The 27219-nt window shown below is 42.7% G+C and overlaps 1 protein-coding gene across 4 annotated transcripts in view; it reads left to right on the top strand.

Moving 5' to 3' along the window:
* The window catches only part of LOC129812064 (alpha-(1,6)-fucosyltransferase), a 122086-nt gene that overhangs the window by 54314 nt on the left and 40553 nt on the right, over window positions 1–27219 (top strand). The window contains exon 1 of one of the 4 annotated variants that reach the window (XM_055863999.1): window positions 8951–9081. The exons of the other annotated variants lie outside the window; for them this stretch is intronic. The gene's annotated coding sequence lies outside the window, so the exon portion shown is untranslated. Of the gene's footprint in view, window positions 1–8950; window positions 9082–27219 lie in introns of those variants that run through there. 4 annotated transcript variants of the gene reach the window in all.

The following is a 27219-nucleotide window of genomic DNA, read 5'->3' as shown; positions in this document are numbered from 1 at the left end:
AGAATGCAAAAGGTGCAGTAAGATACCGTCTGTAGAGGTGGTTTCTTTATCAGCATCATAAAAGCTGATCGTATTTCAAGCACATAAAATAAGCATCCAAGTCGAACTGAAATCTTATCAGAAAAATGTTGGGTCGCTTTCACAACTTTCTATTTCCTTAAAACCGGTCATACTGATGTCATTTTGAAACTTTGCACAGAATTTTTTTTCCTTTTTTGGGGGGTTATTGCAGAAACACGGTGCTTTGCTGGTGACACTGTCTGTGATTTTTTTTTAGAATTCAAGGCACACTTAACCAGCATGGCTTCCGCAGCGATACACCATCCCATCTGGTTTGCGCTTAGTGGGACTATCGTATGTTTTTCAACAGGACAATGACCCAAAACACACCTCCAGGTTGTGTAAGGGCTATTTGACCAAGAAGGAGAGTGATGGAGTGCTGCATCAGATGACCTGGCCTCCACAATCACCCGACCTCAACCCAGTTGAGATGGTTTGGGGTGAGTCGGACCGCAGAGTGAAGGAATAAGCTTTATTACAGCGAATACTCAAAAGAGTTGAATTCATCCTTGAGGGCAATCTCCGAAATGGAACGGTTTATTTATTGTTTAAGCTAATTATTCAAGGCTTCCTTTATTTTATTTTAAAACCAAAATGCTTGATTGCATTTCACATCATGAATGACTCGTAGGCTGTGTGATGACATGAACAAATTAATGATTGATACAGTAGCCTATGTGAGTATTGAAATGTAGGCCTAAGTAAGTTACGGTATTAAGACTAAACAGGAGGTGCTCTTAGGCCTACAGCTTGATGGTGGTTATACAAAGCTGCTTTACTAAGCCTATTAATGATAATGCCATTATTATTATGATCATCATTATAGTAATAATAATAATAGTAATAATAACAATAAGATCAAGAGAGTGAAAAGTGTAAAGCCTTTATTACAGCAGAGCAAAAAACAGATGAATTTGTGTAATTGTTTATTTGACGTGTGGTTGCGTGAGGCTTGGTGTTCACTGAATAATTCAGTTTTTAAACAAACACTCACACAGGCAACAGAAGCAGGATCGGTCTTATTTCTGTAGATACATTGATGATTTATAAAGCCAAGCATATTTATCAGTTAGGCTGTTGATTATAGACCTAATTAAGTTGGTTTCCTCCTCACTTTTCTTAGACAACTAAGGCAAGGGCTGTTTTCTCATCTATCTCTGCTGCTGCCTCCACCGCTTTGTTCTCAACACCAATATGCTGGTTAACTTTGCTATTATGCACATAGCAACATGGTCTAGGAAAAAGCGCCAATTTAACAGCACACTGATGTGTTTCAGAACCGCGGACAGCGACCGCTATCCAACGCGGGAGAAAGCGTATTTGTTATAAAATAATATTTTTTATTAGTGTTGCACCATTGTTCTTATTCAATATAAACATATACAATTTCAGTAGCACGTTTTGGAGTGATGGACTGTGCCATCCACACGGCCTGCACAATGGATCAGTCCACTTGGTGTCTTGTACATCATGATATTTTGTGTAAATCTTTTGCCACTGATCGACTAAAGATATCTCGGTCGACCAACAGCCAATCGCCCAAACGATCAACCAGTTGACTAAATGGTGGTCAGCCCTAGTACACACAACTCCCCCACAACCCCCTCATCGCTGACCCCTGTGACACACTGACCTCTACGGTGGAGAGGATAGGCCTCGGCCTCTGCTCTACACACACCACACACTGACACACGCACACACTCACACAAGACACACACACACACACACACACTACACTACACCACACACACACACACCTAAATGTCAGAGCTGGACTGACTAGCTGTTGGAGCACCCCTCACACCCGCCGCTCCTGAGGATATTTTTAATTATGGTCCCAGAAAATATGGAATCTGTGCCCCAAATGGCACGCTATTCCCTTTACTAGGCATTCTGACTCGCTAAAGCCCTATGGGCCCTGGTCAAAGGTAATGCACTATACAGGGAGTAGGGTGCCATTTGGGACGCAAACATGGAGATTAGTAGGGCTCTGTTTTTTTTTTAAGCCTATGTCACAAAGTAGCAGGGAAAGAGTGACCCCCAAGGCATCAATATCTTCCATGACATTTAGAATGGAAATTGTTGCGGAAAGAATGAATTTGAGCAGGGTGTGTCTGCCAGGGTGTGTGTGTGCCAGGGTGTGTGTGTGTGTGCCAGGGTGTGTGTGTGTCTGTGTGTGTGTGTGTGTGTGTGTGTTTTTACATTACAAAACGTAAACGTCGTATTATACTGTATCTAAACGTCATATATACATCTGACCTTACTGTATATAACATAAATACACATTCATTTGTATGTTTATCTATATTACATCAGGGCTCTAAGTTAAGGGCTTCCCGTCCCGGTTCAAAACGGACGTTGGGACAGTTGCGGGATTATAGGCCAGAAAAAGATAAAATGCAGACAACAGTGGTTCCATGCGAAAATGTTTCAACATAATAACGAGGCTGATGAAACAGATCACAACATTTAGCCTAAAAGTTGATCAACTATGACTAATTCACATTACAAGCGCAGCAAGCAATGGGTTCACTCGCCTCGGCCATATGTGTGAAAGTTCCAAAATGCTGTTATGAGAAATCCCCATTTTCAAATGCGCACCGGACAGAGATGGATATACAGCCTAATGGTAGAAACCCGCAAGGTGCCTTATTGCTATTATAAACGGGTTACCAACGTAATTAAAAAAATACATGTTTTGTCATACCGAGTTATACGTTCTGATATACCACGGCTGTCAGCCAATCAGCATTTAGGGGTCAAACCACCCAGTTTCTAATAGAGAATATAGTTGTATCTCCCTGACCTGAACCAAAGGTGCGCTGCTCCAGTACACTGCCTAGCTGGGTGCTGTGTGTGCGTACTTGAAGAGCTGAGGGACAGATTAATTTTTAAAAGCGCTACTCACAGGCATAAAAGTTTAATTTTTTTGAAACGGAAGTCTATTGAAGTAATACTTGGTCCTTGTGTTCTTTGGCAATTTACATTGCTTTGTTCACAAACTAGGTTGTTTTTCAACGTTTGCGTTTCAACTGCTAGGGAAGAGAAGCAACGCGGAACTAGTCAGATTTAGGGTGCGTTCGTAAATTCGTTCTATCTACTCCGATTTCAGAGCACTCTCATCTGAGTGGCTGGTAGATTTTTTTTAAATCTACCTGCCACAGTGGCTGGCGTACCAAGAAGTACATTTTAGGCCCTGGCCATTAGCAAGTGGTGGCACTCAAAAAGGTCAAGGCGACCATTCTTCGGTGACTGAAGAGGGAGGGTGAAGCAGAGGAAGTGAAGGCTGGGGAACACACGTTCCTTATTGTACATTGTTGTATTATGTTTTTTAATGGGGTGGAATGTAATGTCTCTAACATAAGTTTATTCAGTAACCAGTTCACAATAACATTGTTCTCGCTTAGATATATTCTATACATGTTCAACTAATACATTATAGTGTCTGTTTTCATTAAGATGCAAAAAAAACGAAATTCTTAACACATTAAGTTTATGTGATATAGACTTTATCTGTCTCAGAAATACACAAAATACTGTACTTTAAAAGCACTGCAAATTACCTAGACCCAGGTTGGCATATCAAAAAATATATATATTTTAATTTTGGGACGGTTCAAGTTCAGTTTGGGACAGTTGATATTGTACTTTGAAATGGTACCGGGATGGTGAGGAAAAAAGTTAGTCGCAAGCCCTGATTACATCCATTACAAACCTGTGACATGTTACCATAGCAGACAGGAAAGTGGAGGAAATTCCATTATAGGCCATATAAACAATATATATATATTTGTCACATACACCAAATACAACAGGTGTAGAACTTACCGTGAAATGCTTACGAGCCTTTAACCAACAATGCAGAGTGTTCAAAAAGTAAGTATGAAAAATGTGCTAAATAAACTAAAAGAAAAATAGTAACACAATAAAATAATAATAACGAGGCTATATAAAGGGGGTACCAGTACCGAGTCAATGTGCAAGGGTACGGGTTAGTCAAGGTAATTGAGGTAATATGTACATGTAGGTAGGGGAAAAGTGCATATGCATAGAAAATAAACAGAGTTGCAGCGTGTGTGTGTGTGTGTGTGTGTGTGTGTGTGTGTGTGTGTGTGTGTGTGTGTGTGTGTGTGTGTGTGTGTGTGTGTGTGTGTGTGTGTGTGTGTGTGTGTGTGTGTGTGTGTGTGTGTGTGTGTGTGTGTGTGTGTGGTTAGTCCAGTGACTGAACATCGAACCTGTGCAAGGGAGTCAGTGCAATAACAAATATGAATAAAATAAGTGGGTCAATGCAAATAGTCTGGGTTTCCATTTGATTTACTGTTCAGCATTCTTACGGCTTTTGGTCCCAGGCCTTTGGTACAGCTTGCCGTGTGGTAGCAGAGTGAACAGTCTATGACTTGGGTGGCTGGAGTCTTTGACGATTTTTAGGTCCTTCCTCTGACACCGCCTGGTATGTACTGGGCCATACCCACAACCCTCTGTAGTGCCATGCTGTCGGATGCTGAGCAGTTGCCATACCAAGCAGTGAATAAACCACTCAGAATGCTCTCGATGGTGCAGCTGTAGAACTTTTTGAAGATCTGAGGTCCCATGCCAAATCTTTTCAGCCTCCCACGACTGTCTTGGAGTTTTTGAACCATGCTAGGTCCTTAATGATGTGGACGCTAAGGAACTTGAAGCTCTCAACCCGCTCCACTACAGCCCCGTCGATGTGGATGGGGGCGTGCTCAGCCCTCCTTTTCCTGTAGTCCACGATCAACTCCTTTGTCTTGCTCACGTTGAACATGTTTGTGTTTATTTTATGAGGCTCTGTCTAAGGGGGAAATGATGCCTGTGCATGTGTTAGCGCGTGTGTGTGTTGATGTGTGTGGGCAGGTGTAAACCCTACTGTACATTTGTAAATTATGGCAGATTACATTGCCCTCATCTAACGCTGGTTCTTGAGGGGGAGCATTACTACAAAGCTTGTCTATCTATCTATCTATCTCTTGCTCTCCCTCTGTTTCTCTCTTTCTCTCTCTCTCTCTCCTCTCTTGTTTCTCTCTCTCCATCTCTCCTGTTGTTCGCACACAACAGCTTGTGTCACAATACCACCTTAACTAACAGGGCTACATTTACATCTATATCTGTATCTCATTTTATTGAACCTTTATTTAACGTGGCAGTTAAGAACAAATTCATATTTTACAATGACTGCTAACCCCGGACATTATCATCATTTTTACAATTTTGCAGTATTATTCCAACCTCATAGTGTGGAGTTCTGTGTGTGTGTGTGTATATATATATATATATATATATATATATATATATATATATATATATATATATATATATATACACACACACACACACAGTGGAGAGAACAAGTATTTGACACACTGCTGATTTTGCAGGTTTTCCTACTTACAAAGCATGTAGAGGTCTGTTATTTTTTATCATAGGTACACTTCAACTGTGAGAGACGGAATCTAAAACAGAATCAAAAATCCAGAAAATCACATTGTATGATTTTTAAGTAATTAATTTGCATTTTATTGCATGACATAAGTATTTGATACATCAGAAAAGCAGAAGTTAATATTTGGTACAGAAACCTTTGTTTGCAATTACAGAGAATACAATGTGATTTTCTGGATTTTTGTTTTAGATTCCGTCTCTCACAGTTGAAGTGTACCTATGATAAAAAATAACAGACCTCTACATGCTTTGTAAGTAGGAAAACCTGCAAAATCGGCAGTGTATCAAATACTTGTTCTCCCCACTGTATATATAAAACAATGGAAAATTACATTTGACTGGACTGGGCCTTTAATTGTGGTCCAAAAGCAGTGAGAAAGGACAAACACTCCCACAGCCACACACACACTGCCTATGGTGTTGCCTGGTAAAAGGTCAACTGTCACATTGGCTGACAGAGAGAGGGAGGACGTTCGTTATGAGTTGAGCCAGATCAACTCACAGAAGACAAACTGATGTCTTTAGTCTTTCTTCATTCCTTTAAATACAGTTCTTATTTCATTTGATCTCTCCCTTACTCTCTATTTCCCCAGACTCACTTATAGTCCTTACTAGAAGTACTGAGGAAAGGTCATTGAATAGTTATGAGTAACATGGTGTTGGTCCGTTTCCTTCATCTGAAATTGCACAGTGTATGAGGGCCTAACTGTTATTAATCCTTGGCCTGAACAAACACATATGCATGGACACACAGGCATCTACACACTGGCATGCCAATACAGTGGCACACACTGCATACTCTCACACATTCAAATCCAATGTTATTTGTCACATGCACCGAATGCAACCGGGAAATGCTTACTTACAAGCCCTTAACCAACAATGCAGTTCAGGAAATAGAGTTAAGAAATAATTTGCTAAATAAACGAAAGTAAAAAAATAAAATAAAATAGTAACACAAAAGATTACATAACAATAACGAGACTATTTACAGGGGGTACCGGTACCGAGTCAATGTGCGGGGGTACATGTTAGTAGAGGTAATTTGTACATGTAGTTAGGGGTAAAGTGACTATGCCAAGATAAGAAACAGCAAATAGCAGTGGTGTAAAAAAATAAATGGGGGGGGTCAATGTAAATAGTAGCAGAGAGAACAGTCTATGACTTTGGTGACTGGAGTCTTGGACAAATTTCGTGTCTGCTGAGCGCAAACTTGAACGTTGTGAAAATGCGCGTTCACCAGCATTTCGCTACACTCGCATTAACGTCTGCTAACCATGTGTATGTGACCAACACAATTTGATTTGAACACTGAGGCTGTACCTGCTTGAAGTTACAGTTTTAACAGTGGTCAAGTAGGTTACTCTGGCTGTTTGATCATAATGTAGACCTACCAGAGTGGCCTACCATCAAAAACAATGGAGAAAATGCATCCCATAACATTTTAACATGGAGATAGCTGTTCTGTCGTTCACGTACGGTAGAAGCCAAAGTGTGGTGTTCAATGTAGGCCTACATTCCATGAGACTTTTGCAAGGCTTGACATTAACCTGTTTATCCACTTGTCCTTCAGACAAGGTGACTGAAAATGCTGTTGTGTTGTTTGATGCACGAAACCACTTTACAAAATAAAATGCATTATTATTCACATACCATTATAACAGAGAATCAGCTTTAAACCTGCAAAATTCTCTCCACCAACAAAGAGGAGTGTGCAAAGTTTGTGTCATGAACAGTGCTTGACGATGTCCATTTGCCCACTAACATAGGGTGAACACCTGCGGTGGTCGCTCTCTATCCGATATCATAGACAGTGAGACACCTACCCAGCAGCCCTGACACTGTTTACATACGACAACACGTCGCACATCTTCGGACTTGATAAATACTGCGCCAAACACCTTTAGTTCGATGTAAAATTGCGCAACTAAAACATCCTTGGGTTATCTTAGATGCATACTGGGTATCTTGAGGACGTGAAATAGGCTGTGTCACGGGGGACAACCATCGTTTAACAAAATGCGGAATTGGTCAGGAAACACACCTCCACGAACAAAATCATTTTTTCCTAATGAGTAACAGAAAAACACACTTGCCAATCGGCGTGTTCAGTGGCTCTTTAAGGTAAAAAGTCAATATGTCAATGTTGAAATTTGGTTACCATGATAACATAACCCTGTGGTTGAAATTTCACCCTCAAAATAACAGTTTGCCTTTTTCACAATACGTTGGCAAATGACGTTGAAACAACGTTGATTCAACCCGTTTGGGCCCAGTGGGTAACCTATATGAGGACAGACAGATGAGGCCTATCTGTAAGGCAGCATGCAGCTGTTGTGAATGGGTTTGTTATCTCTCTGCCTGTTCTCCTATCTCCTCCCACAGCACTGACCGGACACGACCTCTCCTAACAAAACAACCCTAAACACACATACACACAAACGCACGTACTGAAACACACACACACACACATAACCTCTCTCTTTAGAAAATAACCTTAAAGCTTCTCCAAACACCAGATTGGCCGAGCAGATGTTGCTCACTTAATGTGACATTATTGAATATAACAATTGATGATTTAAGAGAATCAGAAAAGCATCCCTTCCTCCTGGTAATTCTGCGTCCATCGGCCTAAAATCACTTGCTAATTTGCATTATTGTGTGTGTGTGTGTGTGTGTGTGTGTGTGTGTGTGTGTGTGTGTGTGTGTGTGTGTGTGTGTGTGTGTGTGCGCACTGTAGATCCACAGCCCCCACACTGTAGGTGTGACAGCACGGCTAAGCCAAGAATCACACACAAGCATGCACACACATACAGTACGTACACACACACGCACTCACACACCACACACAGATACACACTACTACAGTATGTTATGGCTCAGAAACACACTGTGGATGTAAGGTGATAGCTGGCTGTGAGGCGTGTTTGTCCGTAGCAGGACAGGCACAGCAGCTCTGTTCTGGCAGCACAGGTTGGCCTTTATTGGGATGAGTTGAGCCTGTTCCAAAATGGACCTGGGGCTTTCCCACCTGGACCCGATATGCATAATATTTAAAAATATAGAGGCCCATTGCGAACGGACCCGAGGACAACTGGACCCGTTCCGTATAGACCTGGTCGGATCCAGACCCTATCCGATCCGAGTGAAGAAAGGTCATTTTTTTAAGCGGCTATTAACCAGAGCTGATAAGGCGCCAGAGGAGAGAGAGAGGAGCCGCTTTAGCAGGCAGGGGAGGGGCTGTACTCACCCGGGGAGCAGGGAGGACTGAGGGAGAGACGAGAGACAACAGCCAGCCAAGCACACTCGGGCTATAATAGACAAATAACCTAGCTATGGCAGCTATTAATCATAAAATATGATTACGTAGTACCTGTCTTGACTGCATCAAACCTGTAGAAACTAGTTAAGCTAGCTCGGCTAATTTCTACAATCTACCTCCAGAAATGAAAGCTTCTCCCAAGTGGGTGTGACACCTACTCCTATTGCTTGCTGCGCTGCTGCGTGGATTCCACCTGGCGATCTGTTCACCGTCTGCCCTGGTCTGTCTCCCTCTGTCTGGTACAGTACCTCCACCACACTCACCCCTCTCTCCCGAGCTTTCGCTCGCCTCCAGCACACACGCACTGTTGGGATGAGTGACTCTGAACTTACAATAGTCGTTATATATATTTTTTCATTATTGTGCATTTTGCTATTTGCCTCATGACTCCTGCATACTTTGTTGACTACAAACTTTCATTCTTTACCCAACCGTGGGGCAGACTATGTTTGTTCCCACACTCGGGACTCTGACTCTCTGTTGATTACACAGACTTTTGGCCTCCCATCCTATTCTAACCACCTCTCGCCGGCTTTGTATTCATGTTACCTGATGAAATTGCTGCACAATATGATCTTGTTGCCATCTGATGCACACTCAGATGTCATAAATCAGCACTGCAGAGCTCTCCCTGTCCTCTGCCGTGCCTTGATTGTATTACTGTTGATGATATCTGGAAATGTGCATGTACACCCTGGCCCATCTACTGTTGCTAGTCCCAATTCTGACTTGTGCTCTGATATCTGCTTCACTGATTTCTGCTCTCGTAAAAACCTGGGTTTTCTGCACGTTAACACTAAAAGCTTATTACCTAAAATGGATCCATTGAAAGTGTGGGTTCATAGCTCCAATCCAGATGTGTTGGTGATTACTGAGACGCGGTTAAGAAAGAGTGTTTTGAATACTGATGTTACCCTTTCTGGTTATAACCTTTTTCGTCAAGACTGATCTTCCAGAAGGTGGGGGAGTGGCAATCTTAACCAAGGATCACCTTCTGTGCTCGGTTTCCACCAAGTCTGTCCCCAAACAATTTGATTTAGTGGTTTTAAGCATTAAACTTTCAAATAGCTCTTTGTTGACTGTTGCTGGGTGCTATTGTCCTCCATCAGCACCGGCCTGTACCCTTCCAGCCCTAAGCTCTCTCCTGGCCCCTTACACTAAGTCTGAATTTGTCCTGCTAGGTGACCTAAACTGGGACATGCTTAAACCACCTGACCAAGTCCTAAAGCAATGGGACTCCCTAAATCTTTCTCAGAGTATTACCAATCCCACAAGGTATGACTCCATAAAACACAGAAAAGACTACTCTCCTTGATGTTATCCTCACAAATAATCCTGATAGGTATCAGTCTGGTGTTTTCTGTAATGACCTTAGTGATCATTGTTTTACAGCCAGTGTTCGTAATGGCTGCTCAGTGAAACAACCTGTCCTGATTTAATGAGCAAGCCTTCCTTCATGAACTGGACTCTGTAAAATAGTATAGAATTAGCTTGATCCCCTCTGTCGAAGACGCTTGGACCTTCTTTTTTGATATTTTCAGTGGTATTGTTAACAAACACGCCCCCATAAAGAAAATGAGAAATAAAAACAGGTTCAGACCCTGGTTCGACCGTGATCATGCAGAGTTACTCCACCTCAAGAAATGAATTTGGCGAAGGACTCGGCACACGCATACTCAAGCTGACTGGCAATCGTTCAGGCAAATGAGAAATAAGTGTACTCAGGCTCTCCGGAAGGCCAAAGTTAGTTACTTTAAGGAACAGTTCTCTCTCTGTGGGTCTAACCCCAAGATGTTCTGGAAAACGGTTAAAGACCTGGAGAATAAACCCTCCTCACAGCTGCCCATGTCCCTTAACCTCTAACGAGCCTCTACCCCGGATCCGGGAGCACCCCCCCCCCCCCCCCCCCCCCACACTGATTAGCATCGCTAGCATAGCGTCACAATTAAATAATAGCATCTAAATATCATTAAATCACAAGTCCAAGACACCTAATGAAAGATACAGATCTTGTGAATAAAGCCACCATTTCAGATTTTTTAAATGTTTTACAGGGAAGACACAATATGTAAATCTATTAGCTAAACACGTTAGCAAAAATCACCATTTTTCTTTGTCCACAATTTTCTCTCAACACCAGTAGCTATCACCAATTCGGCTAAACTAAGATATTGATAGCCACTAACCAAGAAAAAACCTCATCAGATGACAGTCTGATAACATATTTATGGTATAGGATAGGTTTTGTTAGAAAAATGTGCATATTTCAGGTATAAATCATAGTTTGCCATTGCAGCCAGCATCACAAATCTCACCAAAGCTCCTAGAATTACTACAGAGAGCAACTTGTATTACCAATTTACTCATCATAAAACATTTCTTAAAAATACACAGCACATAGCAATGGACAGACACAGATCTTGTGAATTCAGACAACATTTCAGATTTTCTAAGTGTTTTACGGCGAAAACACAATAAATCGTTATATTAGCATACCACATACGCAAACGTTACCCGAGCACTGATTCTAGCCAAAGAGAGCGATATCATATCATCGCCAAAATATATACATTTTTTCACTAACCTTCTCAGAATTCTTCAGATGACACTCCTGTAACATCATATTACAACATACATATACAGTTTGTTCGAAAATGTGCATATTTAGCCATAAAAAAACGTGGTTATACAATGAAAATAGTAGCAAAACAAGCCTGGAAATGTCGGTCGCCATCTTTGAGTGATCTAGTTTAATCAATAGCTAATCATATACTTGACAAAAAAATACAGGGTTGACAGGAATCGAAAGACAAATTAGTTCTTAATGCAATCGCTGATTTACATTTTTTAAATTATCCTTACTTTTCAATACAGGTTGCGCCCAGCGAAGCTATACAAAACAAAATGGCGGCGTAAGCTTTAACATTTTTCGACAGAAACACGATTTATCATCATAAATTGTTCTTACTGTGAGCTGTTCTTCCATCAGAATCTTGGGCAAAGAATCCTTTCTTGGGTCTAATCTTCTTTTGTTCGAAAGATGTCCACTTGTCCGTCGAAATGCCCACTAACGTACGACCGGGACCCCGAAATGTGCCCAGCGCGTCAAAGTGCACAACAAAGCAATGCCTCAAAATCGCACTAAAAGGATATAAATTGCTATACAACGGTTCAAATTAACTACCTTATGATGCTGTTAACACCTATAACGGGTAAAAACATGACCGGAGAAATATTACTGGCTACACTAATGCTTGGAAAAAGAACAGGGCGGTGTCCACCGCGCGTCCGGCGCAGCTGGAAAAGAGTTCCTACCTACACGTTTTTTTGTTTGATAGTGGCTGTGATTGCGCAATCGATACCATTCAAAGCGTCATCACGTAAAGGCATCCAGGGGAAGACGTAAGCAGTGTCCGTATCCTCATAGCATTCACAGTGGCCTTTAAACTGACTCCAGATCAGGGGCCAAAATGTGTGAAATCTGACTCCATGTCAGGGAAATTGCTGTAGAATGAGTTCTGTTCCACTCAGAGACAAAATTCCAACGGCTATAGAAACTAGAGAGTGTTTTCTATCCAATAATAGTAATAATATGCATATTGTACGATCAAGAGTTGAGTAGGAAGCCGTTTCATCTGTAATGCAAATTATGCTAATGAGAAAACAGCACCCCCTGTAGTCGCAAGAAGTTACTGTTGATGATGTGGTTGTTACTGACAAGAAGCACATGGCTGAGCTCTTTAATCACCACTTCATTAAGTCAGGATTCCTATTTGACTCAGACATGCCTCCTTGCCCGTCCAACATTTCCTAATTTCCCACCCCTTCTAATGCAACTAGCCCAGATGCTCCTCCCTCTTTTTCCCCTGCCCCGCTGCAAAGTTTCTCCCTGCAGGCAGTCACTGAGTCCGAGATGCTAAAGGAGCTCCTTAAACTAGACCCCAAAAAAACATCTGTGTCAGATGGTTTAGACCCTTTCTTAGTTAAGGTTGCTGCCCCTATAATCACCAGTCCTATCTCTGACCTTTTTAACCGGTCTCTCCTCTCTGGGAAGGTTCCCATTGCTTGGGAGGCAGCCACGGTTAGTCAGTTATTTAAAGGGGGAGATCAAGCTGATCCTAACTGTTATAGGCCTATTTCTATTTTGCCCTGTTTATCAAAAGTGTTGGAAAAACTTGTCAATAATCAACTGACTGGCTTTCTTGACGTCTATAGTATTCTCTCGGGTATGCAATCTGGTTTCCGCTCAGGTTATGGATGTGTCACTGCAACCTTAATGGTCCTCAATGACTTCACCATTGCCCTTGATTCTAAGCAATATTGTGCTGCTATTTTTATTGACTTGGCCAAAGCGTTTGATACGGTAGACCATTCCATTCTTGTGGGCTGGCTAAGGAGTATTGGTGTCTCTGAGGGGTCTTTGGCCTGGTTTGCTAACTACCTCTCTCAAAGAGTGCCGTGTATAAAGTCAGAAAATCTGCTGTCTCAGCCACTGCCTGTCACCAAGGGAGTACGCCAAGGCTCGATCCTAGGCCCCACGCTCTTCTCAATTTACATCAACAACATAGCTCAGGCAGTAGGAACCTCTCTCATCCATTTATATGCAGATGATACAGTCTTATACTCAGCTGGCCCCTCCCCGGATTTTGTGTTAAATGCTCTACAACAAAGCTTTCTTAGTGTCCAACAAGCTTTCTCTGCCCTTAACCTTGTTCTGAACACCTTCAAAACAAAGGTCATGTGGTTTGGTAAAAAGAATGCCCCTCTTCCCACAGGTGTTATTACTACCTCTGAGGATTTAGAGCTCGAGGTAGTCAAGTACTTGGGAGTATGGCTAGACGGCGCACTGTCCTTCTCTCAGTACGTATCAAAGCTGCAGGCTAAAGTTAAATCTTGACTTGGTTTCCTCTATCGTAATCACTCCTCTTTCACCCCAGCTGCCAAACTAACCCGGATTCAGATGATCATCCTACCCATGCTAGACATAATTTATAGATCGGCAGGTAAGGGTGCTCTCGAGCGGCTAGATGTTCTTTACCATTCGGCCATCAGATTTGCCACCAATGCTCCTTATAGGACACATCACTGCACTCTATACTCCTCTGTAAACTGGTCATCTCTGTATACCCGTCGCAAGACCCACTGGTTGATGCTTATTTATAAAACCCTCTTAGGCCTCACTCCCCCCTATCTGAGATATCTACTGCAGCCCTCATCCTCCACATACAATGCCTGTTATTCCAGTCACATTCTGTTAAAGGTCCCCAAAGCACACACATCCCTGGGTTGCTCCTCTTTTCAGTTCGCTGCAGCTAGTGACTGGAATGAGCTACACCAAACACTCAGACTGGACAGTTTTATCTCAATCTCTTCATTCAAAGACTCAATCATGGACACTCTTACTGACAGTTGTGGCTGCTTTGCGGGATGTATTGTTGTCTCTACCTTCTTGACCTTTGTACTGTTGTCTGTGCCAAATATGTTTGTACCATGTTTTGTGCTGCTACCATGTTGTGCTGCTGCCAGGCTGTGTTGTGTTGTTGTCTTAGGTCTTTCTTTATGTAGTGTTGTCTCTCTTGTTGTGATGTGTGTTTTGTCCTATATTTATATTGTATTTATTTATTTTAATCCCAGGCCCCTGTCCCCGCAGGAGGACTTTTGCCTTTTGGTAGGCAGTCATTGAAAATAAGAATTTGTTCTGACTTGCCTAGGTAATTAAAGGTTAAATAAATAAATACAAAATAAATAATTGAAGCTGCAGTGCATGCTCTTTCTCATCTTACAGTTTAAGTGATAATGCCCGAGAAGCCGGTGTTTGTTGGATATATTGGCACGGGTGTTGGCAAACCAAAAACCGGCTTTGAACATATTCAAATAATGATCGACATATTTTCATTTTCCTTCTTTTGATTAATGTGTTCGTACTATTTCATCCTTCCACAAGATATAGTGCTGACACAAATCTAGGGTTGCCAGAGACGCGACCCAGTTGTTCAGTCTTTTTGTTCTGTATCTATGGACGCGACCCAGTCAGACATTCTAAATGTTCCATTGCCATACTGGCTGGCAACGTTCTTATCCCTTGCTTGCTAGCTAGCCAACTACGGCGAACTCACAGTCACGTCAAACAGTGCAGCCTGAATAACAACAGTAGCTGCATTTGTTCAAGCTGTATTCCAGTGACATTTATTTGGATACATCCATAACAGCGAGCTAATGAGGAACGATTTCGCCTGGCATAGAAAATGTGCTCTCTCGTCAGGACACTGTTGTTCATAGGAGCTATCCAACAACACAGCTACAGTAACACAATCACTTCAAACTGAAGCTGGAAAGACTGCAAACTAGCTGCATTTGGACCTTTTTTCAATTGACATTTCTTTGTATATATCTATAAAAAATAATCTGTACGGACCCTTCCGGACAAGTCAGTTAAAATTACACATATCCGAGACCCGTGACAATCATATCAGATCCAACCCAGACCAGTGACATTCCGTGAAGACCTCTACACTGGAGTAAGCTCTGCAGGGTAGTAACTAGCTGGCACAGCCACAAAGTAATACAATCTCATTTTAAACCTAACCCTACCCACACCTTAACCACACTGCTAACCTTATGCTAACCCCAACCTTAAATTAAGACAAAAAAAAACACATTTTTGTTTACTTCACATTTTACAATATATAGCACATTTTGACTTTGCCTCTGGCCCATCTAGTGGAAATGGCTCAGCTCTGCCTCCAGGACAAGATTCATCCCGATAAACGTCAACCTGCTCTGGCATCCAGGCTCCTGTTTCAGTGCTGCTTCAGTGGCTCCGCTGCCTATGATGTAACTAGAGCCGTACCTCCGTATCTTTCTTTCACCACTAGCACACAGCCCGCTGGCCAACACTGGTCATGTGTCAGTCCATTGGCTTTTAACAGTAAGCGGACATTACTTTTCTCTCTCAAGTGAAGCAGAAGTAGCCAGCACTGAGGCTGGTATAGATACTATACATGTCTATACCAGCTTTATTCTAACGTTTCTGAGTGGGATGGTTAGAAGATGGAGCGAGGCTTAGACAGGCTGAGGTGAACGCCTCTTGGATGGCCTGAGCTGGTCTCTAATGAAACTGGGCTGGTCCCTGACCTCTAACCTCTAACTTCCCCTCGGGTGGAACTGAGCTGCTATAGGAGGACTACAGACATCCAGATCAGCCTCAGCCCTGGCCTCAGCCCTGGCCTCAAACACACGTGCATGTGCAAACACAAACAGCACCAATCTTCTTGGCTGGCTTGGATTACTTACAGTACTGCGGTGGAAGGCACTATTGATGACACCTCAGTTTCCCACTCGTCCTAGTTTAGCAGGTTTAGAGTTAAGCCCTGGAGGCATAGCACTGCATTAGTTCCCTAAGAGAAGTGTGTGTGTGTGTGTGTGTGTGTGTGTGTGTGTGTGTGTGTGTGTGTGTGTGTGTGTGTGTGTGTGTGTGTGTGTGTGTGTGTGTGTGTGTGTGTGTGTGTGTGTGTGTGTGTGTGTGTGTGTGTGTGTGTGTGTGTGTGTGTGTGTGTGTGTGTGTGTGTCTGCCTACAATAACAGCACAGCACTGTCGTCCTCCATTATCATGAATAACACAACATCCATTTGTATTCTCAAATTTCACTTCACTGTGGGAAATTAAAGTGTTCAACCAACCTTGAGGTGCAGCCAAAATGCAAGATTCCCCCCAATGCAAATGTCCGTTTTCACCAGGAAAACAGACATTCATATCAGAGATTGGGAGAGTTGGGGTGGGGGAGTGGTATAGGTCAAGTATTTTACCGTGGGGTGTAGAGGTCGACCGATTATGATTTTTCAATGCCGATACCGATACCGGTTATTGGAGGACAAAAAAAGCCGATACCGATTAATCTGCCGATTTATTTAAAAAATATATAAAAAAAATAATATATATGTATCATACACACACACACATTTTTGTAATAATGACAATTGCAACAATACTGAATGAACAATGAACACTTTTATTTTAATTTAATATAATACATAAATACACACACGCACACAGCTCTGAAGTGACAATGATACTGAAGTGTCTGCTTAGGAGACAAATACTCTCAACTGTTTGAATAAAAATTGAGTTTAAGTTACCTGTGATGAATGTTGAAAACAAAAACCTTAATTTCTATATGCAGGAAATCCTATTTTAATAATGGGCATGGTAAGAATTGACAACCAAAGTGCGAGTCATAATTCCCATGACACCTAGCAAAATCTGAAGAGCGGTTCCTTCATTTATTGCATAGGATATTTTTTAGATTCACTTAAAATAAGGTCTGTGTTTCGTGTAGGCTTACATCACCGTGCCAATTTATAACTGTGTAGATATCCATAGGACAAGGTAACTCTGATCAATATTGGCTAAATATAAGCGAAGATTTTTTGTAGAGTGGATTTATGAAAATATGTTGACAAACGTTACCTTATCCTAGTGAGATTTACACGGGTATCAAAACTCCGAGGCGATTTAAGCCTGCACGAAACACAGACCTTATTTGAAGTAGATCAAGACATTCTCTATGGAAGACATGAACGGTAAAATAACGAAGGAACCCCTTTCAAATTCAGCCGCAAGTTATTACAGGAATTATAACACGTCGACTATTTCTCTCTAAACCATATACCTTTGGCTAATCTGGAAACTATCACCTCGAAAACAAAACGTTTATTCCGTTTCGTATTTTATCTAACGGGTGGCATCCATGAGTCTAAATATTCCTGTTACATTGCACAACCTTCAATGTTATGTCATAATTAGTTTGCAAAGAGCCAGACTGTTGCATATACCCTGACTCTGCAATGAACGCAAGAGAAATGACAAAATTTCACCTGGTTAATATTGCCTGCTAACCTGGATGTTTTTTAGCTAAATATGCAGGTTTAAAAATATATACTTCTGTATTGATTTTAAGAAAGGCATTGATGTTTATGGTTAAGTACACATTGGAGCGATGACAGTCATTGATTGATTGTTTTTTATAAGATAAGTTTAATGCTAGCTAGCAACTTACCTTAGCTTACTGCATTTGCGTAAGAGGCAGGCTCCTCGTGGAGTGCAATGTAATCAGGTGTTAGAGCATTGGACTAGTTAACTGCAAGGTTGCAAGATTGGATCCCCCGAGCCGACAAGGTTAAAAATCTGTCGTTCTGCCCCGTTCCTAGGCCGTCATTGAAAATAAGAATGTGTTCTTAACTGACTTGCCTAGTTAAATAAAGATTAAATAAAGGTGTAAAATTATTTATTTTTTAATTGAAATCGGCAAATCGGCGCCCAAAAATACCGATTTCCGATTGTTATGAAAACTTTATATCGGCCCCGATTATTCGGCCATTCCGATTAATCGGTCGACCTCTAGTGGGGTGTGTTACCTACCTTGAGAACAGAATACCAGCCCGTTGAACAGAACAGAGCTCATGGCGGGGCCTAGGGAGGGTGTGGACATTGGAGGACTAGAGACTAGAGACCGACAGACGTTACACTTGGGCTCCCGAGTGGCGCAGTGGTCTATGGCACTGCATCTCAGTGCCCTATGGCGTCACTACAGACACCCTGGTTTGATTCCAGGCTGTATCACAACCGGCTGTGATTGGGAGTCCCATAGGGCAGAGGAAAATTTCCCCAGCGTAGTCCAGGTTTGACCGGTGTAGTCCGTTATTGTAAATAAGAATTTGTTCTTAACTGACTTGCCTAGTTACACACACACTACTGCTGTTATAGAATACCCCTGAGAGACAGGTACTTACTAGAATCATCTAAGGACAAGGTAGCCTAGTTTCTTACTATGCATAGGGTCGTTACCTACCCATACAGTATTTTTTCAGCGAGAGAGAGAGATTAGGGTTGTTGCCTAACCCATATAGCATCCCTTCGCTCTGGAGAGGAGAAAGAGAGAAAGGATGAGAGTTAAGCTAACTTTGATTAGGGTGCCAAAAGACGTCTCCTTCCTTCTCGTTCTCCTGATGTTGAATATTAATAAAGGCTAATATTTATAAAAGATGCAGTTCCTCGTCACTTCTCTTCTTTTTGACTGTGACGGGTCTGAACTCGGGCTCAGTGCTGTACTGGTATAATATGGCACCGACTCAATTATTCATTGGCTGAGAGAGGCAGTGCAAATGGAATTAGATGCCACCATTGGCTGAGAGATGCAGAGCAAACTGAATCCAACGCAGCCATTGGCTGAGCGGTAGATAAAACGATTATTAGACTGAGGGAGAACAAATACATTTAAGTCATTTTGTGGACACTGTTATGCAGAGAAACTAGGGTTAAGTGCCTTGCTTTACAGCACATCGGCAGATTTTTCACCTAGTCGGCTCGGAATTCAAACCAGCAACCTTTCGCATTATCATCACATTATCGTTCAGGTGTAACGTTTCATTTTATTACCTTGTTGTTACTCATCCATCTGTCTAGTGCCTGTAGCTCCGAACACTCCAAAGTATAGGTTACATTACTACACATAACGAGATGTTCTATCTCCCATCTCTTTGCATTCAACAACGGTCCAAAACATTTTTACGAGTATTTTTCCATATATAGACACATCCTATGTGTTTTAATCAAATCAACTATAAGCACTGAGCTTGTCTGATGCTTTAAGCACACTGTTTGATTAAATAATTAAGGCAAGAGGCCTCCCGGGTGGCGCAGTGGTCTAGGGCACTGCATCGCAGCGCTAGCTGTGCCACCAGAGACTCTGGGTTCGCGCCCAGGCTCCGTCGCAGCCGGCCACGACCGGGAGGTCCGTGGGGCGACACAATTGGCCTAGTGTCGTCCGGGTTAGGGAGGGTTTGGTCGGTAGGGATATCCTTGTCTCATCGCGCACCAGCGACTCCTGTGGCGAGGTAACCAAGGTAGCCAGGTGCACGGTGTTTCCTCCCGACACATTGGTGCGGCTGGCTTCCGGGTTGGAGGCGCGCTGTGTTAAGAAGCAGTGCGGCTTGGTTGGGTTGTGCCTCGGAGGACGCATGGCTTTCGACCTTCGTCTCTCCCGAGCCCGTACGGGAGTTGTAGCGATGAGACAAGATAGTAATTACTAACAATTGGATACCACGAAATTGGGAGGTAAAATAAAAAATACAAATTAAATAATAATAATAATAATTAAGGCAAATGGAGGGAGTCCAACCACCAATTGATTTGATTGTGCCGCCTGACTCAGACTTCCTGCGATGTTTAAAAAAAAAAAAAGACTGAGTGACTATGTGAATAGCACTTCTCACTCTCTCCTCCGTGCTGCACAGAACATCAGTGTGTATAGCGCTGTCCATGTTGCTGAAGCGGCAACATAATTACAGCCATTTTTGACTGAAAAGTTATACTACCGAAATCCCTATTCCCTCAACCCTTGCTCTCTGCTTCGCATGCACGTGACCAATAGGGCCTGAACTATAGCATATCATAATCACATCAACAAATTGGTTATAACGAACTCTGAACACCATAACACGTGACAGCAATATTGATGCAGAGGATGTGACAAAAAATTGAAACGGGGGAATGTTTACTGGTTGCTCAGGAGGTAAAGGGGAAGTCAGATGTGTGGAATAAATTTGACTAGTTGTAGAAAATACTGTAGATCTAGAAAAATAAGGTAAGGAGCAGGCACTGCGTGCAAACTGGTGCTGTTAGATTACAATATTACTTTTCTGACCATTTGGAACAATGTAAACAACACAAAATAAATTATAAGCCTACCAGAGAGTCTGTTGTAACGTTTTTTTTCGTACAGCCTTTATTACAGCAAAGACGAACAACAGTCACATTAATTTGGGAATGCAATTTCTGAAATGAAATGGTTTAGGCCTATTTATTGTTTACGCCAATTATAAACTCATTCATGAATGACTCGTAGGCTGTGTGATGACATGAACGAATAAATGATTGATTGATACAGTAGCCTATGTCAGTACTAAAATGTAGGCCTAAGTAAGTTACTGTATTAAGACTAAACAGGATGTGCTCTTAGGCCTACAGCTTGATGGTGGTTATACAAAGCTGCTGTACTAAGCCTACTAATGATAATGACATTATTATTATTATAATGATGATCATAATAATATTAGTAATAATAGTAATACTAACAGTATGAAGGAGATCGAGGAAAAAGGGAGGGTTATTATTATAAAGACTTGGTGCTCACAGAATCAGGAGGCAATCAACCAAACGCTCAGAAAGGCAACAGAAGCAGGATCTGTCTTATTTTTGTAGATATACTTGTACAGTAAATGAATGTTTTATAAAGCCAGGCACATTTAACAGTTAGACTATTGATGGTAGACCTAATTCAATTGGGGTGTCCTCTCTCCTCACTTTTCTTAGACAACTAAGGCAAGGGCTGTTTTCTCATCTATCTCTGCTGCTGCCTCCGCCGCTTTGTTCTCAACACCAATATGCTGGTTAACTTTGCTGTTATGCACATAGCGACATGGTCTAGGAAAAAGCGCCAATTTAACAGCGCACTGATGTGTTTCAGAACCGCGGACAGCGACCGCTATCCAACAGCCTCCACAGTGGATTAGTCCACTCAGACCGAAGCGAATCGGACAGGTGTCTTTGCTACTGCTCGACTAAAGAAATCTCAGTCGGCCAACAGCCCATCGACCAAACAATCGACCTGTCGACTAAATGGGGTCAGCCCTAGTTTGCCTATATAAACACCCTGCAGCTTATTCCAACCTGTCACAGATACAGAACATACTGTTATTTCTACTGTACTGTACTGTACAGACTAGCGTCTTGTCCAAGGGGTGTACTTTTACATGTACTTGTATGAATTGTTAGATAATACTGCACTGTTGGCGCTAGGAACACAAGCATTTCGCTACACCCACAATAACATCTGCTAAATATGTATATATAAACATTTGATTTGATTTGATTTGACACCGTGCCTCACGCTACAGGAACAGGAGATGGGCCATTCTGAATGTCCGTGTAAAATGGTCACCACTGAGCGAACGTTCAGTGTTCTTTCCTTTCCCCAGGCAGTTGACTTTCATTCGGTCTACCATCATGGCCCATATAACAGCATAACATCTGTTGCTACTGGCCTGATATGGTTTATTACTGTCCTGTGTGTGGGTGTGTGTGTGTGTGTGGGAGGGGGGGTGCGTGCGTGCGTGCCGGTAATTGCCGGCTTTTGGCCATGGCTGTAAAAAAAATGAAAAGCTGATAAATAAAAGTGGACAGATTGCCCGCGAGAAAAAACAACGGTAGGCAGGTTATCAGCCATTTTACAATGTGAGCTGGAAGCAGTATGCATTTTGAAAACATACTTCATTGTTTGAAACCTGAGTATTTTACTTCATAATATGAGGCATATCTTACCTTGCTGGATGGACACATTGATACACCGGGATCATTGGTGGCTAACTCATAGATGGAAGAAAAATATACTGATGAAAATGTGGGTTCTTTCAATCGCAATCTCTCTACTCAGCGCACATGCCTTCCTTTCGATCCGTCTTGACTTGAGCTAGTGAAGTGCAACATTGTATCAAATCAATCAACTGGCTCAGGCAAGAAGCTGTCTACAGGGAACTTGCACGTTGTATCATCTAGCCTATTCTGGGCCCTCGGAGTTTCCCAAACCAGTGAGCTCGGGACAGACAACTGTTTTTGCTCGAGGGAAAGGTATTTTAAGACGTTTCCACTGGATATATGAAATCATCAGATGATGATATTTTGCTCTTTCACACCGAGGCTTGGTGATTATCACCGCGGGGGGAATGTTGGAAAGATTTTTCAAATAGGCCTACTGTGAGGAACTATTAGTCTATCATCCACTAGGGATGTTTCACACCTGTGTGAGGTGAATAGAGAATGATTTGAGAAGCTCAGCTTATTAGTGGTGGACATGGTGACCTAGACAACCAGAAATCAAGTGGGCACTTTCCTACATTTCCACGCAGCAGGCCAGGTACTGCTATTCTTGCCCAGGCGCACCCTCAACATTATCAGGACAGAGAAACCAGGCCAACGCTCATTGTTCACATGGAGCACTCCAAATAAAAGACAATGAACAACAACAACAAAAAATGGACAGCTCGTAAATGATGGTTCTAAAAGAAAAACCCGAACTTGCTTCTCACAAGTGTAACAGAACTCTGCAAACAATGTTTCCACTCTGAGAAGGAGGATGGTAAATGACTGTAGGTCTAATTAGGAATAGAGCGCATTAACAGAAATGTATGCAACCAAATGATGGGGATTAACGGTGCGTTTGCTACTGGTGACATATATGTAATGGGGAATTGATCAAAAAGCGACAACCAAAGCAGCAAACAATTCACATGAAACAATGAATGTGGAAGAATTGGTGTGAGACAACTGAGTGCATCCTGGAGAGAGGAGTACCTGTTCTCTCTTCGCCCCCCCCCCCCTTCTTTTTTGTCCTGACATTTTCTATTCTACAGAAGACACATTATCTTCACGCGTGTTTCCGATGCCTTTCACTGACAGCCGCAAGACAACAATCCGCTAGGTCTTTTTTCCATGCGCGGTGCGTATGAAAGACGCCCCTCATTGTGCCATTTTTCTCCTGTCCTCTTGTTTTTCATCACCGTTCTTTCAATATCCAGAAGCCAAATCCGAGTCATATGAGCGACCCGTCCTCGTTGTTGCCTCTTTAGATTCACTCTCTGTCTGACAGGGATGTTCATATCTGTCATATATATAAATATATACTGCTCGCTTCAGGTGCTCTGTTTTAGAATGGTGTTTTGCCTTTTTCCTGCGGATTGCATTTTGTTTTGTTGGATGCTTCATTACAGGAGTGGTACATTTTTTTCAGATTAACTCCCATCATCTAAATGTGATTTGTGTCATTCTGAGCGCCGCGGGTGGATGGACTAATGGGTTACACACCCAATGCATATGGGTACGGTGCATTTCTTAGATTTCATCAAATCTTCGGTCACGTTGTCCAGCACCAACATGGTGTGTGTGTATCTGTGTGTGTGTCTGTGGCAGCATACCTATAATCACAGTGATACTGCCAGGTGGAAGCCTCAAGCTTTAAGTAGCTTAAAGCAGTTATTTAACAGCAAAACAAATATTGACTATTTAATGAGATGTTCTATTGAAACAATGTCATTTACAATCAGCATTCGGGGTTACAACTGTAGCTGGAATGGGATATAGGCACTAGGCCGGTGGTTGAGCATTGATCATACAGGCCTAGCAGTGTTGGTGAGCGAGGGAGCGAAAGAGAGATGTGGTAGAGAGAGAGAGAGAGAGATGTGGTAGAGAGAGAGAGAGATGTGGTAGAGAGAGAGAGAGATGTGGTAGAGAGAGAGAGAGAGATGTGGTAGAGAGAGAGAGTGAGAGATGTGGTAGAGAGAGATGTGGTAGAGAGAGAGATGTGGTAGAGAGAGAGAGGTGGTAGAGAGTGAGAGATGTAGTAGAGAGTGAGAGATGTGGTAGAGGAGAGAGAGTGAGAGATGTGGTAGAGGAGAGAGAGTGAGAGATGTGGTAGAGAGTGAGAGATGGGGTAGAGAGAGATGTGGTAGAGAGAGAGAGAGAGAGATGTGGTAGAGAGTGAGAGCTGTGGTAGAGAGAGATGTGGTAGAGAGTGAGAGATGTGGTAGAGAGTGAGAGATGTGGTAGAGGAGAGAGAGTGAGAGATGTGGTAGAGAGTGAGAGATGTGGTAGAGAGTGAGAGATGTGGTAGAGAGAGAGAGATGTGGTAGAGAGAGAGAGATGTGGTAGAGGAGAGAGAGATGTGGTAGAGAGAGAGAGATGTGGTAGAGAGAGAGAGATGTGGTAGAGAGAGAGAGAGATGTGGTAGAGGTGAGAGAGAGATGTGGTAGAGGTGAGAGAGAGATGTGGTAGAGAGAGAGAGATGTGGTAGAGAGAGAGAGATGTGGTAGAGAGAGAGAGATGTGGTAGAGAGAGAGAGAGATGTGGTAGAGAGAGAGAGAGATGTGGTAGAGAGAGAGAGAGATGTGGTAGAGAGAGAGAGATGTGGTAGAGAGAGAGAGAGAGATGTGGTAGAGAGAGAGAGAGAGAGATGTGGTAGAGAGAGAGTGAGAGATGTGGTAGAGAGAGAGATGTGGTAGAGAGAGAGAGATGTGGTAGAGAGTGAGAGATGTAGTAGAGAGTGAGAGATGTGGTAGAGGAGAGAGAGTGAGAGATGTGGTAGATGAGAGAGAGTGAGAGATGTGGTAGAGAGTGAGAGATGGGGTAGAGAGAGATGTGGTAGAGAGAGAGAGAGAGAGATGTGGTAGAGAGTGAGAGCTGTGGTAGAGAGAGAGATGTGGTAGAGAGTGAGATGTGGTAGAGAGTGAGAGATGTGGTAGAGAGTGAGAGATGTGGTAGAGGAGAGAGAGTGAGAGATGTGGTAGAGAGTGAGAGATGTGGTAGAGAGAGAGAGATGTGGTAGAGAGTGAGAGATGTGGTAGAGAGAGAGAGATGTGGTAGAGAGAGAGAGATGTGGTAGAGAGAGATGTGGTAGAGAGAGAGAGAGAGAGAGATGTGGTAGAGGAGAGAGAGATGTGGTAGAGAGAGAGAGATGTGGTAGAGAGAGAGAGAGATGTGGTAGAGAGAGAGAGAGATGTGGTAGAGAGAGAGAGATGTGGTAGAGAGATGTGGTAGAGAGAGAGAGATGTGGTAGAGAGAGAGAGATGTGGTAGAGAGAGAGAGATGTGGTAGAGAGAGAGAGATGTGGTAGAGAGAGAGAGAGATGTGGTAGAGAGAGAGAGAGATGTGGTAGAGAGAGAGAGAGATGTGGTAGAGAGAGAGAGAGAGATGTGGTAGAGAGAGAGAGAGAGATGTGGTAGAGAGAGAGAGAGAGATGTGGTAGAGAGAGAGAGAGAGATGTGGTAGAGAGAGAGAGATGTGGTAGAGAGAGAGAGAGATGTGGTAGAGAGAGAGAGATGTGGTAGAGAGAGAGAGATGTGGTAGAGAGAGAGAGAGATGTGGTAGAGAGAGAGAGAGATGTGGTAGAGAGAGAGAGAGAGATGTGGTAGAGAGAGAGAGATGTGGTAGAGAGAGAGAGATGTGGTAGAGAGAGAGAGATGTGGTAGAGAGAGAGAGATGTGGTAGAGAGAGAGAGATGTGGTAGAGAGAGAGAGAGATGTGGTAGAGAGAGAGAGAGAGAGAGATGTGGTAGAGAGAGAGAGAGATGTGGTAGAGAGAGAGAGAAATGTGGTAGAGAGAGAGAGAGATGTGGTAGAGAGAGAGAGAGATGTGGTCGAGAGAGAGAGAGATGTGGTAGAGAGAGAGAGATGTGGTAGAGAGAGAGAGAGATGTGGTAGAGAGAGAGAGATGTGGTAGAGAGAGAGAGATGTGGTAGAGAGAGAGAAAGATGTGGTAGAGAGAGAGAGAGATGTGGTAGAGAGAGAGAGAGATGTGGTAGAGGAGAGAGATGTGGTAGAGAGAGAGATGTGGTAGAGAGAGAGGGAGATGTGGTAGAGGAGAGAGATGTGGTAGAGAGAGAGAGAGAGATGTGGTAGAGAGAGAGAGAGAGATGTGGTAGAGAGAGAGAGATGTGGTAGAGAGAGAGAGAGATGTGGTAGAGAGAGAGATGTGGTAGAGAGAGAGAGAGATGTGGTAGAGAGAGAGAGAGATGTGGTAGAGAGAGAGAGATGTGGTAGAGAGAGAGAGATGTGGTAGAGAGAGAGAGAGATGTGGTAGAGAGAGAGAGATGTGGTAGAAAGAGAGAGATGTGGTAGAGAGAGAGAGAGATGTGGTAGAGAGAGAGAGAGATGTGGTAGAGAGAGAGAGAGATGTGGTAGAGAGAGAGAGAGATGTGGTAGAGAGAGAGAGAGATGTGGTAGAGAGAGAGAAAGAGATGTGGTAGAGAGAGAGAAAGAGAAATGTGGTAGAGAGAGAGAGAGATGTGGTAGAGAGAGAGAGAGATGTGGTAGAGAGAGAGAGAGAGATGTGGTAGAGAGAGAGAGAGATGTGGTAGAGAGAGAGAGAGAGATGTGGTAGAGAGAGAGAGAGATGTGGTAGAGAGAGAGAGAGATGTGGTAGAGAGAGAGAGATGTGGTAGAGAGAGAGAGAGAGATGTGGTAGAGAGAGAGAAAGAGAAATGTGATAGAGAGAGAGAGAGAGAGAAACATCTGAACTTGACATGTTTAGTCAACACAGCTGTTATGTTGTTTCAGTTGATTTGACTTTTTGGTTGTGAATTTCTAAGTTGATTAAACACGTTGATCTTTGTTGAGTCAACGTAGGTACATAAGTATTGACAGTTGAAGTCATCTTAACCCTTTACACTTGTGGGAATTGGCATATATGGGTAGGGCTAAATTTAAATGTTTCTTACAGAATAAGTATTAAATGCATATGCATAAGCATGGTACACTCTTAGTTCCAAGAG

Source organism: Salvelinus fontinalis, chromosome 15 (assembly GCF_029448725.1).
Source record: "Salvelinus fontinalis isolate EN_2023a chromosome 15, ASM2944872v1, whole genome shotgun sequence".
NCBI lineage: Eukaryota > Metazoa > Chordata > Actinopteri > Salmoniformes > Salmonidae > Salvelinus > Salvelinus fontinalis.
The sequence above is the reverse complement of the archived record's forward strand: the minus strand, read 5'-3'. Positions and strand labels throughout refer to the sequence as shown.